This window comes from Motacilla alba, chromosome 5, assembly GCF_015832195.1.
Source record: "Motacilla alba alba isolate MOTALB_02 chromosome 5, Motacilla_alba_V1.0_pri, whole genome shotgun sequence".
Classification (NCBI taxonomy): domain Eukaryota; kingdom Metazoa; phylum Chordata; class Aves; order Passeriformes; family Motacillidae; genus Motacilla; species Motacilla alba.
In genome coordinates this window covers 34,336,686-34,354,207 of record NC_052020.1, presented here as the reverse complement: position 1 = coordinate 34,354,207, position 17,522 = coordinate 34,336,686, and positions in this window count along the sequence as shown.

The following is a 17,522-nucleotide window of genomic DNA, read 5'->3' as shown; positions in this document are numbered from 1 at the left end:
TGTTTTGTGGAATAGTTTTGGAGTTGGTCACACTCAAAATCTCATTTTACCGCACATGTGACTGGACCAGCATAATTTTGTCATTTCACATTTTAGACCTCTCATATGTTGGTTCATTTTCTCTCACTCTCTGTACCCTGGTCTCCCAAAAATATGCAGCTAGGCTAAATTTTTTTCACATTATAAATCATTCCTATAATACCCTTGCACTCTTGCTGACTTTACATGGTGGCAGATTTGGCTAAACAAGTGTATAACTGAGGATGCAGAGAGGAGAATTTTCTTAGGCATTTCAATATCTTCATTTTATTCATCTTTTCTGCTCATGGTGGATTTATAAAGGGAGGTCAATATCCCATGAACTTAAGAGCTTTCATTAATTTTACTTTTTTTGTAGAGGAACAATGTAATAACACAGCAGAGCTGAGGGACTGAGATTATAGTCCTGAAGCCATTGCCTTCGCAATTAGGCTTCTTGAATTACTTAGTTTTCAGTTCTGTAAAAATTTAATTTAAAATTTAAAAGATTGTGACAGACTGAAGCAAGAGGACTCGCCTATCATTGCAATTGTAAAGAACTATCCAAAATGCATATTTATAAAATAATATCTACATAGTATAATATTATTGCATCAATACTTTCAAATGACGTCAGGTATTCATGGGCACCTACAAGAGAGGTAGATGAATATTGTATAAAAACACCACAATGGAGGCTCTGTAGACTGCATAGAGGCAATATTTTGCAGCTAGATTTTCAGTACATCAGTGTGGGTAATATCCATGAATGAATATAATTTGTCTAGTGAGCTGGACATAAATAATGAAGAGTCATGACCAAGATGTGCTCCAGCTTATGGTCCCATCTCTGAGGTAAGCTTGCTAATACCCACAGTGCAGTGTCTGAATCATACTTTTCTGTCTTGTCTAGTGAATGTTTAAGCAATCACATTGAACTACTTTATATGGAGAATATCTCAGTAAAATCCCCTTGGCAGAATCACTGTCTCTAAATTACAGAGAGAGAAGTGATTTTAATTCAGGTCTCAAACATAATATATATGATTTAGAGTACATCTTCAACTAAGAAAAATGAGATAATGCTTTTCATGTCAGGTTTTAAGGGTTTATTATATATTTACATTTAACATTGAAATTAAGTAAACATTTTATATTGGAAAATGATAAAATAAGTTTCTAGTCTAGCTAAAACATTAATTGCTTTTAATCTCACTGTCAAATTAAAAAAGAAAAAATCATTTCTATGCACAGTAATATTTTGAACTACATCCAGCAGGTTCATGCACAGTCCACATCATCCATGGCTGCTTGTGTTAGGAGGGCTGCAGTAACTGGCCATTTCATTGCTCAGAAGGAAGGCTGATGAGGTTTCCATAATAGACTGAGTGTTGAGAGTGTGGGTTTGAACACTGTTTGGTCAAAAAAAACCCTCAAGGCACAAACACTGTTGACTTGCAATATATCTCACTGATTATGTATATTTATTGTAAATTACTGGTCTGGAGGTTCATCATTCACAGAATAGGAGTTCATGGGATTAATGTATTTCACAATTTGTGATAAAATCACATATCTAATTAGTTCCTTATATTTCAGTGCTTTAATAAGGATGTTAAGGAGATACTCTTAAGAGTTTCAGTATTCTTTTAAAGGTATAATTCATGAGATCTTCATAATGAATGGAAGGCTGTCTCCATTTTAAATATCAATATTCTGCTTAACATGACTTACCTTCCACACTTCCTTGTTTGTTCAGAACAGACAGGAAGATACCAGCTGTTGCAGGAAAGCACTGCTCAGTTCATGCAGCTTAAATCAAATCATGATCAAAGTGGTTTATTGATTCATCACTGACACGCAATTAACCAGCAACCAGTGAACTACATATTCAGGCTCTGTATCAGCCATACAACAGAAAAATGAAAACACAAGGTACTTGCAAGCTATTAAAAAGCATTACAAATTTCTAAGCAACCTTGAAAGCTAACACCAAGATGTTCTAAGCACCGCCTGCTTTGCTCCATCCCGGGCAGAGTGGGCGACCAGCATCGAGCATGTGCCTTCTTCCCTGGCTTGCTGGGAGGGGTGAGTGCTCCTGCTCTCTGTTCCCTACCAAAGCCCCCTCCACAGGCACACCTGGCCTGGCATGCTGCTCCTGTTACATCACCTCCCTGGCTGCTGCCAGTATTCGGCTGGGAGACTGCTCAGCCTGGCTTTGCGGGGTGGCTTTGAGGGCGCTGCATCACTACTCCAGTTTGTGCTCCTAGATCTTTTTCCACAGATACAAGTTTTCATACTTCATGTGTCTTTTGAAACTGTCTTCTTTTTGGTTTTAAAAGTCTCCTTGAAGTTCCCCAGTTATGTTTGGATCCAACGGACAGTTCTTTATCTTGATCAGTGTTGAAGAAATGACATCTCAGACGTTGTGGGGCGCTCCATTTAAATACTCTGCTCACATTTGTATTTCTGCCCCAGCAGCTGGTCCTATCTGAGCTGTAAAAATTAAGTTTGGGCTGTGCAGGTGCTTCCATGGTCAATTAATGTATAGAATTGAGACAAAATACTCATATGTGTAGGACAAGGAAAAAACTGTCACCATTGGAGCAACATGGCAGAATCAATTTATCTGTTTTAGTGAGCATTAACTGAGAGGCCATCAAATATGAAAGCAGTGATGTGCAAATTAAAAAAGAATATTGCCTGCAAAAAATAGTTTGGATCAAGAAATCTCCTAAAATAACAACTGATCAAAACAAATATGATTTGACAGAGTCACTTATCATCTACTTGAAGTGATTATAGTTTCTATTGATAATAATGAAAGAAAAATGGAAGATTTACTGTATTATTTGTAGGGAAATTATCTTGAGCTTATGAAGTGGAAACAAAGCTTTGTCATTGAATAAACAGGGAGTAGCCACTCTTGTCTGTCATCTTTGTTTCTTTTCATTGTTGGTACTTAATATTTTATAGCAATTGTTCTAATAAGAATTTGTGGGGATTTTTTTCAAGCAGTCAAGATTTCCGTGTGGGACTTTTATTTTTTAAGGGAAATAACTTGTTATTGAAGTATAAGACAATAAGGAAAGACCAGTAGTAAAGCTTATGTTAAAGGATTACAGATTGTAAGAAAAACCACATTTTTTCATTTGTCATTATACTGGCAGAACTAGAACTGGATCCCAGCTTTTCACAAAACACTGGCATTAGAAAAGTTTACTTTGTGGATTTTTTACACAGGTGTATATTTTAATGACATAAAAAATTGGTGGAACTGGAATCACTTGCCAAGGATGAAATTTCTCATAAAATATTTGAGGTATACCCACGTCAGTGTTACCTGTTGATCAAATAAGTGCCAAACCCAAGACCTTGTTCTCCTTTATTTGATGCAATGACCATTGTACACTGCCCACAGCTGTCCATTTTTACTGGCCATTGTGTTTACTTTGCAGTGGCCTAGTGCTGCAGAGACTGGGGGAAAACAATCCAAGCCAGCCTGTGGAAGGATCAGGTACAACCAGCCTGGGAGAAGTGGGGAGGAGAGCAGGTTCATCCAGTAACATGCATTTGGCTGGTTTCCATGCCACATCCACGTGGCCCTCCTGAAAACTGCAGCTGACTTTATCTGACCATACACAGCTCAGAAAAGTAATACACAAAATGAACTTGATGCTCCTTCTTTCTAAATGCAGGGACAGGCAGTGTTAATTGCATAGCTGTTTCTAGGAACTAAAATTAGAAGCAGCATTACAAAATAATAAAATTTACAGGTCCTTTCAGTTGCTTTATAGTTACACTTCTGGAAACATGGTTTTATGTGAATTGACAAGGTGATTTGATAATTGCTCCAATGTGTTGAAAAGCAATGAAATTTGAGAAAAAGGGAAAAATATTTTCTAAATGTCGCTTCATTGAAACTTGAAAAATTAGATATAAATAAAATAATAGTTATTCAAAGAATTACAAAATGGGAGAGTATACTTTTCTTAACCCACAAACCTTTTATTTTTTTTTTGGTGGGGGAAGAGAAAAACTATTTTTCTATTTTAAAAGAATGATTGGTTCTTATTTTAAAAGGTTATTTGATTCAAATAAGAATCTGCATTCTGACTGTGTAATTTAGCCAGAAAAACACAGATAAGTGTTTGAAATTTTGTTTTATCTTTAAGGGAACTAAAAATACTAGTTTGTTTTTGATGTAATTTTGTTTTAAGTATGCAAATAAAAAATATTTTAAATATAAATAAATAAATAAATAGATATAAAAATACTTCATTTTAAATATACAAATACATTATCCAAATTTTGTGATCAAAAATACTTTGGGTAGGAAGTTCATTTGCATCCCTTTTGCTCTCATTGCTTTCAAGCCTCACTTTTGTGTTTGTTCTAAACAAAGTCAATGCAATGACTTATTGCTAAATGTGGTGGGCTGGCTTTGGGTAGTGGGTAAACTCCCACCCAGACATCCCCTCACTTCCCCCATTTGAAGGTGACTGTGAGTGATGCAGGGCGGACCCTGACATCCTTCCACAGAGAACATTCCTGCAATATCCATGCTACCAAAACTTAAAAGTTAGGACCAAATTTTGTACCTGATTCTGCACAATTGCTTTGATGTAGAGGAAGAATAATCAAATATTGTGGATGAACATGTTGAGTACTATTTTTTTGATAAATCAGTGTAAAGGCACAAGAAAGATTACTTCCAGACACACCCTGGCAAATTGCACACTATGAATTTTGCTTGTAGATTTTAGGCATTTTTATACAGGGTGGAAAGAATCTCACAGCAGCAGAAACTTCAGACTAGGCTAAAATATTATTGTACTTTATTCCAAGAAAATTAATAAAATTCTACAGCATCCTTTATCTCTGAAATTCAGAAGTCAATAATTATCCTTTTTATCGGTGACACTGACAAGTAAATCTCAGTCTAGACTTTAATACCCACTCAAAAATAGTCCTGATTATGTTCCTACATGTCAATCCTCTTCTCTCTTTCACATTTATTAAATCTGGGCACATTTGACTATTGCTCTGTATTTGTGGTAATGAAATTTACCGGGTGACTTTGAATTTTATCCATTTTAGAAGGCTGACGTGTTAGAAGAAGAGACATAGAGCATGTACATACTATGTCATGTCTTCAGAACAGTGAAAATGGAACATACATGAGGCTATAAATGCTATAAAACCAGCTGCCCTGGTCCCTAACTTTTGGAGAAAGATTCTTCAAAACAAAAAATTGACTTGCAGGTGGGATATGTTTCCAGTTTTCAGTGTCTCAGAAATGTTCCTTTTAAAATGTTGCTTGAGATAGCTAAAAGTTTGCAAAAAACGACAGGAACAAAGCTATCAAAGCATCTTTCTCTCTCACTCATAAAAGTGAAATAAAGCCTGGACTGTGCTACCTTCAACCAGTGGGAGCAACTGTATTTCAGGGAGTTAATGAGAGGCTCAGAAGAGGGGTAAGTAAAGTAAGGCCTGGGCATAGCTCTCTTCACATTAGTACTAACTGCAGTCTGACTTCTCCCACTCTCACGAGCCTTAGATCGTGTCTACCAGGGCACAGACTGCCTCACTTCAAATCTGTCCTGCCTCAGACTGACCGATGTGGTGTCTCTTTTTCCAGAGGGCTGTAAAAGGTGGAGATGTGACAAGGAAACTGGCCATTGCCACCTCATGTGGAATCACAGTGAAGGTCACATGTCTGCAGTCTTATCTGTGATATAGCTGGTGTCAACACTTCTCCTCACTGCTGGTTTATCTCATTTAAAACTGCAGAGCCTGGCTTCCCTGAGGACTTTCAGCAAGGTGGCTAATGCATGTGTTATAGTATAATCTCATCTTTTTTTTTTTTTTTTTTTTTTTTTTTTTTTTTTTTTTTTTGACAGCACAGACAAAGCATTGAAAGCATCTGTTTGGAAGAGTAGAAGACATTTGAACTTCTGTCCTGTCTGGGAGGTATTACTAAAGTAGAGGATCATTCATTTTGTAGACAGTTTTGAGAATCCTATGGTAAAAACTGTCAGGAAGTTACTTTTCAGCTAGTGGGCAAACTCTTTCTTGCAATGAATCTGACTGTACTGAAAAAATATTCCATTTGTATAGCTTGCTGCTTCTTTTACAAAAATATTTACAAGCAAGAGGGTTTTTTTCTCCAGAACAAATCTGTTCTTTCTGCTTTATGTTCAACTGAAGTCATAAAACACTAACATGCCTCACAATTTCTAGCTGGGGAAAAAATTATGGATATCATTCATTCAAGGACAAAGGACAAAAATGTGAAGTTTTTAAGGACTTAATGTTACATTTTTTTAAAAAACTTTTTTCCAATCTTTTTGAATGCCCCATGAAGCATGCACTGCTCTTCTGTGTTACTCAAGATGGATGGATATGCCAATAGGCTAATATTTACCAGGTTAGAAAAAGATTCAAACCATGTGAATATTTGTCCATTCCTGTTGGCTTAACGAAACTGACAGTCATGTCACATTTTATCATGACATGCACCAGACAAAGAACAGCATCATAAAACCCAGTTCAAAGCAGCATGTCATGTACAGCAATAACTGTAAAGAAATACTGTCTGACTTTGAATGGGTGGTAAAAATCTCTACTGTCTCCAGATTTTCTTTGGTAAGAAATATCTCATGCTCAACATTTGAAACATAGTAAAAGTTGCATGGCTTTCTGCTACAATATTTTCTTGTTTTACTAATTCCCTGGGTTTCATCATACCAAGTTGTATTAACACCTTGCAGTTGGTAAAGGCATTGTTGAGAGTCTCTTCATAAAGATTATGGGACAAACAGGTACCGTGGGTAGCATTGTGAGAGTTTACTATAGGCAACCCTGCCAGAATGATGACACTGATGAAGGTGTCCTCCTTCAAGGAACAAAGGGGTACCTCCAAAGCACCTGCCCCTGTCCTTACTGGAGACTTTTGCTAGGTGTAAGGTGGGAATACCACATAGCTGGTACAAACAGGCTCAGAAGATTGCCAGAACACCTGGATGGTAACTTCATGGTATCTGTACTGAGAGAGATGACTAGTGAAGGTGCCCTCCTTGATTTGATGCTTGTTAACAGCAAAGGTGTCATGAGCAAAGCGAGTGGCAGCGCTCTTGGCCATGGTGTCCATAAAGCAGTTGAATTTAAAATCTCTGGTGACAGGAGGAAAAGTGGCAGCAACACTTCAACCCTGGACACAAGGCAAGCAGACTTCAGGCTGCTCAGGAAATTAGTAAGATCCCCTGGGAAAATGCTTTTGAAGGTTCTAGGGCCCGTCAGTGCTGATCATGTTTTAAGCACTGCCTCCTAAGGGCACAGGAGCAGGCAATTCCCAAATGTCAGAAGTCAAGCAGGCAAGGCAGAAGGCTGGCTTCGCTGAACATGGATCATCTCTTGATGACCTGTTGCTAGTGGGGTTTTGGAGGGCTCCACTTTGGGGCCAGTGCTCTCTAACATCTTCATAAATTACTTGGATGCAGGACTAGACGGGATGCTAAACAAATTTGCCTATGATATTAAATTAGATGGAGCCACAGACTCCCTCAAAGGCAGGGAGGCCCTGCAGAGAGACCTTGCCAGACCTTGAGGTCTGGGCAATCACCAACCATATGAAGTTCAAAGTGCTGGATTCTGCACCTGGGACAGAGTAATCCTGGGTGGACAAACAGAATGGGGAAAGAGATGCTGGAGAGCAGTGCCCTGGAAAGTTACCCAGGCATCCTGATTGACTGAATCTGGGTCAGAAGTGCCCTGGCAGCCAGGAGGGCCAACCCTGTCCTGGAGGGCAGCCGGTGCAGCATCACCAGCTGGGCAAGGGAAGGGATTGTCCTGCTCTGCTCTGCACTGGTGTGGCCTCATTATGAGTTTTGGGTGCTCCAAAATAAGAAAGATATAAGCTGTTAGAGAGCATTCAAAGGAGGGCAATGAAGGTTCTGAAGGGTCTAGAGAGGAAGCCATAAGAGGACCAGCTGAGGTCACTTGATTTGTTCTGCCTGGAGAAGAGGGGACTGACAATACATCTCATAGTGGTGTACAGATTCCTCAGGAGGGGAAGTGGAGGGGCAGACACGGAACTCTTCCCGACAGTTACCAGAGAGAACCCGAGAGATGGCCGGCCTAAAGTTGTGTGAAATGAGGCTTGGGTTGGGTATTAGGAAAAGGAGCTTCTCCCAGAGGCTGACTGGGCACTAGAGCAGTGGTGACTGCACTAAGCCTGACAGAGTTAAACAAGTGTTTGGAAAATGCTCTCCAGCACATGGTATGACCCTTGAGGTGGTCTTCTGCAGGGCCAGAAGCTGGAATCAATGATGCTTGTAGGTATTTTCTTACCCAGGATATTCTGATTCTATAATTCTAACTTTGTAATATCATACACTGTAGTCAAACTCATGAATCTCTACCAGAGTTGCAACCTTTCACATTATTGTATGTGAATACCACATATACTCAATACCACAAAAATGTGCTTTGCTAGGGGCATATATTCAAAGGAATAGTTGGATAGCGGGTGACTAGTTTACTTTAATTCCCAGGCAGGGATTATAGGCCTCATTGCACATTTGCATTTTGATATATTTTTGGTTTTTTTTAGAAAATGCTAGTTAAATTCCTAAATCAGAAATTTAAGCATGTTAAGCCTTCATGTAGTATCCAGGAAAGAAAATAAGCATATACTTCAAGGATGTGTTTACATCTAATTTGCTTTACTATACTCTGCTCAATCTGTCTGCTGAACACATGACATATTTATGAACTGTTTTTGTACTAATACTATAACTGTACAGGTGATGATTATGTTAGATAAATCACAAATTATGGATGAATTCCTATCACTTATGGCGAGTTGAAGACACATAGATCCTTGGATTAGCACAGTTCTGCAGATTTAGTCAGAGTTTATAAGGATTTTTTATTATCAGTGGTGTGCCTTTCTCCCTTACTGCAGTATACCCTATGAAAGTGGGCACCTATTTTAAAGGATATCTTTGGATTATATTCAATAACACAATTCTAGGGGTAAAGGAATTTTTTTTTTCTTAAGAAGACAGAAATGGTTGAGAAAACAGATCTTGCAAATCTTACTTTTCAATAATTTCCATGTAGTTTGTCAGTAAAAATATTCCAGGTATTATTCTTTCAATTAACTTAAATAAAGAGTGAAATTTCTCAGTTGAACGCTAGTTTCAATGTTCAAATATTTGTTAAAAATGCAGATTTTCCATTCAATTCTGTGGTGCTCTTATACTGGCTGTCTTTGGTATGTTCCTCTCATTTTTTTCACTCTGTGATGTGAAACAACATCCTCCATAACTCCAAAAATTGCATGAGAGCTGTATCCCCATGTCAGTAGTAATACATCTTTTCTCCAAAACCACTGTCCAGTCTTTTCTATTTGAAAATGTCTTTGGTTGAAGGTAATTATTCTGTGTTTCTAGGTCATAGTTTGCTATAATGAAAAGGGACTGGAGAGGGCCTTGAGACTATTTCCAGAAAAAATCACCTTCAAGCAAGTTCTACCAAATGGTGAACATTTGCTCTATTTGTAATTAGTAGGAGGGAAGGGGAAAAGGAAAGTGTCATTTTTCTCTGAGTGTGGATTACTTACAGACATTCTGTTTCCTACTACCAAGGTCTTGTGGTAGCTCTTTTTTTTCCATTACCCCACAGCTATTCATTAGCTGATGTGCCAATGTCTGTCACAGTTTCTCCTGTGGGACAATGGTGTCTTAATATTTTAGCAACAGCACAGAGATGTAATTATCTGTAAATAATTTAACATGTGTTTCATCCATGTGGAAGCTATCCAATCAGTCAAAGCAAAAAACTCCCTACATTTCCTATCAAAGTTTGAGTCTTCTACAATATGTTTGTTGTCATCTTCGGATTCTCAAAATCCTTCATTAGGTACTTCCTCCCACAAATATTTGGAACATCAAAACCATCTTACATTTCTGGGGACAAATTCAGACATGATGTGAATAAGTATATCCTGAGAAATTTCTGCTGTTTAAACCATATATAGTATTATAGTATTACTGAATATTGTGTGCCTCATTAATATTTATTACCTATATTCAGGAAGAACATATACAACTTTAATTAAAACTTTTTTAAGATAAGACTATTAATTATGCTGGTTATATCTTTTCTTCTCTCTGATCAGGCAAGCATTCAAAAATTAATTTTCATCAGCTTCATTTTTTGTTATTTTTCTTCCTTTGCACTTTACCATGACAGTTTTGTAAAATGAGAACGAGATGAAAAATTAAAACGTTATTCACTGGCATTCAGAAGGAGAGGAATTTAGTTCACTGACACCAGCCTCCAAAAGGTCCAAAAGAGGCAGGTCAGATCTGTGCTGAACATTACTGCTAGCTCATTCACACATTAGTTATGTCTGCCATCTGCTTATGATTTACCTAGCTTCTAAAATAAACTGCCTAGGAATAAGTGAGTAAATGTGAGTAATCCTAAGGAATATAATAGCATTATTTCTTCTTGGGAAGACTGGAATGCTTATAGCTCTTTCTAGGACCAAAGTTAGAAAATCCTTTTGAATGGTGGCCTTATCTCCCTGTATGCAAAGATTTTACCATTCTCTGGAGGATATATTAAGTATATAAATGACATATTTGATTAATGTTTGACAAAGTTTGTCATCAGATGTTTCTAATATGTTTAATTTTTAGCTAGAAGAGGAGCTGACTTCAGCTATTTTGAACGTTTAAGTTTCACGTAAGACAGTGAAAGACTAGGTATTTACCCGAGTATGTGTGTGTGTATGTGACAATTTATGGATAATCTCACTTTGCACTGCAATCTCAAAGGTTTCCCTGTGATTCTGAAGTCAGAATAATGTGAAGAATAATTTCTGCTGTCCTCAGAGTGAAAATCAGTCTGCATGTGCGTGTCTATAACAGAGAAATTTATTAGCTAGAGCTAACATGAGCCAGGAAAATGTATGCTTAGAAGGGATATACTTAACACAGCATAAGTTCTAGCTACTTTTGCTGGAAGATAATGATTAAAGAGATACCAGCTTGTTTAAAAGTGTGAATTACACTCGCTTTCAATTAGGTGGGAATAATAAGCATGAAAATATTTGTCCAAAATTTCTCTTATATGAGTGGGCTCATGTAATAGAAAAGTGTAAAAAATTTAAAATCAAGGGGTTTTTAGCAATAAGTGACCACTGTTATTAGTTATTGAATGAATTTCTTCTGCTTTGGTATTGTTGCTATGCAAAAAAATTACATTCTTTGAGCGACCAGGTGGAAGATAGATTGAACTGTTGAAATATATTAAGCATAATACCATTCTGAGTGTAAAACATTAAATGATGGAAGGCCAAACCCTGAGTTTTTTTAACAGAATTTAATATTATAATGGAGGCTTACTAATTAGAACCCATCTGACTCTCCAGTGTCAGCTCCTAAAAAGCTAATGGAGCAGCAGCAGTAAGGATTCACAGAACTATGAATGTGGACCACACTGCAGACCACACTGGTGGTTTGAAGTAATATCTTTTGTGCAGGATATATTTTAGATGTATTCGAATAATATTTGTGAATTATATATAAGTTAAAAATTTTCCCCAGTTAATTATCAAATGCATTAATAATGAGCATATATTATTCAATTGACATTTTATAACCTCAAATCATTTATGTAAATAGATTAATCTAGATTTTTTTCCCATTTTCTCTGTGTTTTTTCCCTTAGCTAAGACAGCTTCTACTAAATTTTGTTTTACCAGAGAAAGGATTCAATTCAATTTGTTTTTATTGTACTGTTAAATTGTATTTCTAATGTCCCCATGGGAAATCACTGTAGTGTCATTAGTGTGCTGTAAATTCACATTGGATCTTAATTCACAGTAATGTGATGAAGGAAAAAACTTAGTAAGTACATATGATTTTTTCACAGAGGTTTTAGTCTTAAAACATGCATATTCTTCCTTGTTCCTTTAACTACAGCAAAATAGCTGGTTTTCATTAGATGTACACTTTAGTTTAACTGTCAAGTTACGTATGATTGGAATAGAAAGCTGACTATGGAATTAAATTATTTTTCCTTATTATTTTGTCATACAAACACAATATTTACGATCAGGTAGTATCCAATTAAAAAGAAATAATATGTTACTGAAGTATGCAGTGCTTAAGTATATGCACCTTAATCTGGGTGTTTTATGGGTATGTAGACATATGAATTACCATGCAATTAATGTAGATTTAATGAGGAGCTTTGACTATTTATAGTTTTATAATTCAGGAGGCATTTCCTCCTGTCTATTAAGATTATAAGGATTTGATTTCGGAGGACATATTTTCATCATGTGTGAGTACATTGACAAGTGCAGTGGAGCCCTGATAACTGATATGTCTTGATAATCTTGTCTAATTGACATCTTGGACATTTTTGAGTTTTTACATTGCCAGCTGCATTGACGAAGCGTTGCTAAATGATAATGTGCAAAGCTTGTTTCCAGAGCTCAGATGAAATAAATAGTCTGTACTTTGGAGCACAGTCTGTGAGGAATAAAGTCTTACTAAACTGTAGAATGGTGAAACTCTGATGCTTTAAGTATTGGATAGGGAAAAAATAACAGGTGGAGCCATGCCATCATACAGCTATTTCTGTAATTGCATCGTTGTTTTTTGAAAATATCTCAGAAGGAAAACAATCCCCAGCAATCCATTCAGTAAATGGCAGAAATAATGATCCTAGATCCAATCAACAGATGCCCAATGTCCTGAATTGTCCATCATTGCAGTATTTCTGGCTCCTCTCTCTTCCCTCTACTACACTTGTGGTAGGAGTGGGAACAGTCTAGAATAATGTGCCTACTTTTTTTTTTTTTCTTAAGTGTTTTCATAGATGGGTAAGGCTCTAGAATGAAATTAAGCTACGCAGTTATAAAAAAGTAATGAGACAGAAATTATGTCACATGTATCTATCAACCTGGCCTCAAATAGGTAATGTGTTTGTGCTAACATAGATTTCAGAACACACTGTATTGTACAGTGATGTGGTTTTTAGGGTAGTTGGGATTTGGTGAAAAGATACAGAAATCTTGACTCTATATTTCAGAAGGCTGGTTTATTATATTATGATATATATTATATAGAAAAGACTACACAATAATTATACTAAAAAGAACAGAGAGAAAAATGCATCAGAAGGTGAGACAGGAATAGAAAGGAGTGGATAATAAAGGCTTGTGACTCCCAGAGAGTCTGAGAGCTGCAGTCTCCTTGGCTGGTCAGTGAGTAGAAACATCTCACATTGACCAATCAAGGAAGCAATTGTTGCATTTCACAGTAGCACAAAACAATTTGTTTACATTTATTCTTGAAGCCCTCTCAACTTCTCAAAAAAAGAAAATCCTAACAAAAGGATTTTCATAAAATATCATAGCTACAGTACAGTGTATTCTGAAAGTGTTCCAGCACATTTGGTGAAGTCACTGTTCTACCTATTTAAAAGTTAAAGGCAGAGTAGAGCAGTGAGGATTGAGCAGAGCTGCTAGTAGACAAAATACTTAGAAAACTTACACCTCAGTCATTATCTTTACTTCATCCTTACCTGCTCACAACTTCCCAATGGCTGATACCCAACCCAGGGCCACTGAGGCCAATATAAAATTACTACGGACATTAATAAGAGAAGGATTTCCTTTATATTGAAAAGATTATATTTAATATGAAAAAAAAGCTCGGCAATAAAGTGAGTTTCAATTGGAAAAATAAATAGTGTTGACATATCTTTGAAAATTTCATTCTGAACAAACAGTAACTGCAAAAAACCTCTAAAAATGACTTATATAAGTGACATTTATTGTGAATAAAATATATGATCAGAAGCTGATTGAAATAACAAGAGTAATAGAAATATAACAAAACTTATCAGAATTAGGTATGTCTAGATAGATGAAAGTTAAAAGGTTAATTTTTCTCTCTCTGGTTGTTTACTTTGGTTTGTAAGGGAAGGAGTACAATTTCTGAGCATTTTAAATATACTGGCATCATGAAAGTGACAACAAATCCAAACAAAAATCTCAATAAAATCACTGAAAATGAAAAAAAGGTCTCTTGGGAACATGATCTAGGGGTGAAATTGTATAGTTGAAGTGTCAGTCAAAGTCAAGAACCTCATTAAAAACATAACAGTGAAATTTCCTGGTGAGAAATATGGATAGAAAATACAGCACAAGATCTATGTTGCTTTACTAGATCACTTTAGGGACTTGGAAAACAAACAGAAATTACACAAGAAAGGAAAAGATCTGAATGTAAGGTGATAGAATAAGAATATTAGGCTAATCAGACCAGATAAGTCACAATAAACTGTTTCAAGCAATAAAATGTAACAAGAAAGACCACATAAATTGAAAGAGCAAAATGCCTTACTCATCAGAAAGGAAAGAAAATAGCAAGCAACACAGTGAAGACAGATGTATGGAGTTCTTTTTGTAAAGTATTTGTAAAAAAATTCATGGTGATTGAGTCTTAAAACTTTTGAAGGTTGTAGGAAGTACAATTGAAAAAGAATGGGTGAAATGAAATGTAGATAAGTCCTATGATTAGTCAGTTTATGAGACACCACCTGGGGTGACTTTCAGTAATGGGGCTGTGGGTGAGGTTAACTATAAGTTGATCCCAAGTGGGAAAATAAAGACTTGATCTTCTCCTATCTGGTGTTATGTAATGAGGAAAGAAACGTGATGTAGTAAACAAGCTGCTAAAATTTCCACCAGCAGTAATTTGTGCTAGCATTTTTGGTTTTTTTTAACTATAACTTTAACTATAACACACAGAAACCCTTCCAAGTACTGAAAAAAACCTCTCAATGGGACAACTGGATCTTAGTTTCAGGTTATAAACCAGGGAATTAAAGACTGTTAGCCAGAGAAATGTCCAGTGTATGGAAGATCTGGTTCATGATCAGTGAAGAAATGGATCAAATCTAGACAAATGAAGGAAGATAGCAAAATTCCCCAGTACACTCTCCAATTTAATTTGAATCGCATTATGTTCTCATACTTTAAAACTCTCCCTTGTATCCACATGACAGCTGTAACTAGTGTACCAACACATTTGTGTTTCTCCACTCACTCCCCAAAGAAAGAATAATGTGAAATATTTATGCTTTGTGTTTATGTGTTTATTGTAGCATTTCTATATATATGTAGCTCTGAAGAAAAATTCTAATTGATTACAGACATCATTTGGTACCTCAGAACAGTCTTGGAAGGGACTAACTATTGAAGAATATGTTGGGAGCATGATTTTTTTTGTACTTCCACTACCCTACACTATGCTTATAGACCAAAGGAACAGATCTATTATATTAATGCAATAAAGTATGTATTAATGCAGTTTCTTCTTTACTGAAGTTACACATAGACCTTGTGACGAAATTTCTTTGGTAGATTTCTTTTCTTTGGAAAGAAATCTACCTTATGGGGGGGTCTTTCTGGACATTTTATAGATATTAATTTTAAATTGGTGATATTTATGCCTCTTCTTCAGAATAATCCTAATACACTGAGAAATTTCTGACTGTGACAGATTAAGACTCAGATAAAAGATTAAGATTAAGGATTCAAAAATATTTGTCATATGTGAAATATTTTCTAGTTTAGTCAAGTAAAAATAATATGACATCCCCCCCAAATATCAATTAATTTCTTAATTTCTTTGCTTACACTAGACTCATTGATGTTGCATCTCTATCCATAAACAAATCAATGCTTCTTTTAATTATTTCATCCAGTTCCAGCAGACTCGTGTTCTATTCAACATTATTATGTGTGTGTGTCAGTATTTCCCAACTTCATTTCTATCTCTTGTTTGATTTAGTGTTTGGTAAGTGTTTAATATGTGAGTCCTTATATTACCTCTGACATTACATGAGGTAGAAATTTATGTTTTTCAGTGGTTAAATTTGATATTTCGGGAAAATGTATTCAATATAATTCTTCAGTAAAAACAAAAAAATCTAATTACATGTGGAATTGTTATAATTTCTCTATTCTACTGTAATTCTTCATATGAAACTGAGTATGTACTTACACCTGCTTCTAGTGCAGAATCAAAGTAAATCTCAAGTTGTGTACAGATAAGGTAAAGTTAAAACTCAAATAGTGGATACTTACATGCTACAAGAAACAAGACCTCTCAGATGCCTGTTCTTCTTGAGCTTAGTTGCCTTGAAACCTAAAAGACTATTCTAGTAACCACATATTATTTAAATTCTTTCAGGACATTTAACTGACAAGCAGATGAAGCCTGTCAATAATTATGCTGAAAAGCATTGGAAGTATAAAAGCTATTTTACCTGCATACCTATATATACTGATTTTTGAATATGTGTCTATTCAGAATAGAAAGCTTAAGGTAGCTCAGCCTCTGTGGAAATAATTCTTCTGTTCATTACAAGCTGTCTGAGTTTAAGTTGATTAGACCTCGGAAGAAGAGTAGAGATTTTTGTGTCTTTCCTGTGGTCATCAAAACTACTGTAAACAATACAAAGAGTCTGAAAAAAACCTATTGTGAGACAGATTGAGCTGAGTGTATAGAGGAGTTAATGAATTAGGGTGTTAAACTTGAGCTGTTTTCTGTTTTGCAGTATTACTGTTTTTTTGTTTTTTTAGGATTCAACATATTAAATTCTCAGGGGGTCACCCTGTCAGCCTCAATTCTGTGGCCTGGATTTAGTTGAATCAATCCTAATTGAAATTCTGCACAGGTCTGGTATTCTGTGGAGATTGCAGATGAATGACAGTGCAGTGGCAGGAAAGATAAATATGCTGGCAAATGAGATCCAGGGTCTCCACAGAGGATGGAATAAATTACTTTACCAATACAGTGGAGGTAATATGCTGGAGAAAGAAAGTGAAATCGAAGCTAGTTTAATACAAGGCTTGTTAAAAAACATGTGAAAAAAGAGCCAACAATACAGTTAAGATTTACTTAAAATACAGATTTCTGATGTGAATTTATTTAGGCCACTTCTTTTCTATTGTGAATAATGATCAATGCATACACTTTAATTTCATTTATGCAGACAGCAGCTTGCACAATTTAAATTAGTGCAGCATTCTGTGTGTAACTCGAGACCCAGTGGTAACTGTGGTATAGCATATTGATTAGCAATTTGATAAATATATAAAATGGCACACTGAGTTTAAGGTGCTTCATGAAAAATGTATTTAAATGACCTTGGCTAATTAGCGTGAATAGCTTTGAGGCACTGCTGCCTGAATGAAAGACGTTTTTAGAGTCCAGAGATTTAAAAGGTTTCATGACTGGATGAGCAAAATTTAAACCAAGGGAAAAGAGCAAACATTAATTTCCGTAGAAATTAAGGTGAATTATATGACCTGATAGAACTTTTTTCAATTTCTTGGAGGTTCTGTACTGCTCTTCTTAGCATATGCCTGTTACTCCTTTCCATCTAATTGCTAAATTTCTTAA